At 38.7% G+C, this 2,500-nt stretch overlaps 1 protein-coding gene across 1 annotated transcript in view; it reads left to right on the top strand.

Annotated features, from left to right (window-relative positions):
- Window positions 1-2,500, top strand: part of LOC137626537 (uncharacterized) — a 57,658-nt gene that overhangs the window by 14,375 nt on the left and 40,783 nt on the right. The window lies entirely within an intron of this gene.

Genomic DNA, 2,500 nt, shown 5'->3' with positions numbered 1-2,500 from the left:
CATCTTATTCTTCCCTTTAGTAAAAATGGAAACACAATCTTTCAAGAAAACAGAACAGCGAAAAATATAAAGTTTCTCTCTGTCAGTTATTAGGAGGAAAAACACTCAAGACTTTTAGCAATTAACATCAGAAGATGTTCGAGAAGATGTAGGAGAAGATGTAGCGAAGCTAAGACGATGTGTTAAGGGGAAATATTTTTGAGTTTATGATATCGTCTGTTTGTTTCTGTTTGATAGAGAAATATTTCCAGGGTCATAAATTTCACTCCAAGAGAAAATTGAATTTCATCCCGAAAATTCACCAGGAAAATTAATTTTCTTTAATTTTTCCATTGCATTTTCTTTTTCTCTTTCAACAAAGAAATATTACTCGACCATCTTTATAAATTACTAAGATAAGACAAATTAAAGTTGAAGTTAATTACACATTTTGGTAGTTAAAGTTTTATTTTGTATGTAATTGTGTTATTCAGTAGGAGATGATGAATGGAGAATGGAGTATTGAATTACAAGCTCAAGATAGAGACGACTGGTGAAATCTAACTAAGGCCCTTTCCGTATATAGGAGCAGAAGGAGATGATGATGATGTTTTTTATTATAAATAATTCTATGAAAATTTTCAACATTTACAAAAAATAGGATACAAAACTTTAGAAGGAATAAATGGTTAGAATTATTGTAATTAATTAGAAAATAATACAGTTTAAACATACAGACACAAACACAAACACATTCATACGTACACGGACGGAGAAAAAATCACACACACACATACACACACACACACACACACATATATATATATATATATATATATATACATACAGTGATACCTCGGTACTTGACCATAATCCGTTCGGGATCAGTGTTCGACCTCCGATTTGTGTGAGTGCCAAAACCTTTTTTCCCTTAAGAAATAATGGTATTTATTTTTATACGTTCCTACGCACTCCAAAATGCCCAAAATATTAATAAAACGTGTACCTAAACAACAATAATTATTTAAATGTGTACGAAATTGGTCGGAAAACTATATAAAACCATTTTAAACCATTTACTGTACAGTACATACCTTTGAGCAGCGGTTCGATGGCATACAGGAATGGATGTGGAGAGGATGGAAGGGGGAGGTTACTGCTTGGAAGGAGAGTCCCCTTCCATGATGTGGCTGGGTAGTTCTCCTTCAGGGGTTTTTTCTCTCTGCAGTAAAAGGTAGGGCAAATCTCCTTCAGGGGTTTTTTCTCTCCAGTTTCTCTTCTTTGGTGGGGAATCAGGCTGGGATGTAGCAGCTCTCTTTTCTTTTGTTAAAAACATGTCAATTGTCAGCTGCTTCTTTCTCTTCTGCAGTATTCTTCTAAAGTGAGACATAACATTATCATTAAAGATGTTCACTGCCCGGTTTGCTACTGCTGTTTCTGGGTGATATTTTTCCACAAAAGCCTGCAACTCTCCCCACTTCAAACACATGTCATTTATCACTGAACTCGGAACCTCCTCTCTTATATCCTCATCTTCTGAGGATTCCAGCTCCCCAATCAAATCCTGCTGCTGTTGTTGTTGCAGGTGCAACAATTCTTCAACGGTCAACTCAGTAGAGTGGCTATCAACAAGTTCATCAATGTCTTCCCTGTTGACCTCAAGCCCCATACTCCTGCCCATGCCAACAATTTCATCAACGACAACAGTGTCCTCAGAAATAACAGTAGCAGTGCTTGAACCGCCTCTGATTGGAAACCCTCAAATTCCCTCTCTGTTACACATGATGGCCACAGCTTTTGCCAGGCAGAGTTCAATGTCCTCTAGGCCACACCACGCCAAGCTTGGTCAATCATCTTCACACAGTTGAGGATGCTGAAGTGATCCTTCCAGAATTCCTTTAAGGTCAACTGTGTATCACTAGTCACTTCAAAACACTTTCGGACAAGTGCCTTGGTATACAGTTTTTTAAAGTTTGAAATGACCTGTTGGTCCATGGGCTGGAGTATGGGAGTAGTATTGGGGGGCAGGAATTTAATCTTGATAAAACTGTACTCTTCTTTTAAGTCTTCCTCTAGACCTGGAGGGTGTGCAGGAGCATTGTCCATCACCAGAAGACAGTTCAATGGCAAGTTCTTTTCAGTCAGGTATGTCTTAACCTGGGGGTCAAACGCTTCGTTGATCCACTCACTAAAGAATTGTCTTGTGACCCAAGATTTAGTGTTAGCGCGCCACATAACTGATAGTGCACTTTTCAAGAAATTGTTTCTTTTGAAGACCCGGGGGTTGTCCGAGTGGTACACTAACAAGGGTTTAATCTTTCAAACGCCACTAGCATTGGCGCACAGCAGCAACGTCAGTCTATCTTTCATTGGCTCGTGACCTGGCATCTTTGTCTCGTCCTTGGTAATGTAGGTATTGGCCAGCATTTTCTTCCAAAATAACCCGGTCTCATTGCAATTGAAGACTTGCTGCGGGATCAAATTTTGTTCCTTAATGTATCGGTCGAATTCACCAACGTAT

Source organism: Palaemon carinicauda, chromosome 34 (assembly GCF_036898095.1).
Source record: "Palaemon carinicauda isolate YSFRI2023 chromosome 34, ASM3689809v2, whole genome shotgun sequence".
Lineage (NCBI taxonomy): Eukaryota > Metazoa > Arthropoda > Malacostraca > Decapoda > Palaemonidae > Palaemon > Palaemon carinicauda.
The sequence above is the reverse complement of the archived record's forward strand: the minus strand, read 5'-3'. Positions and strand labels throughout refer to the sequence as shown.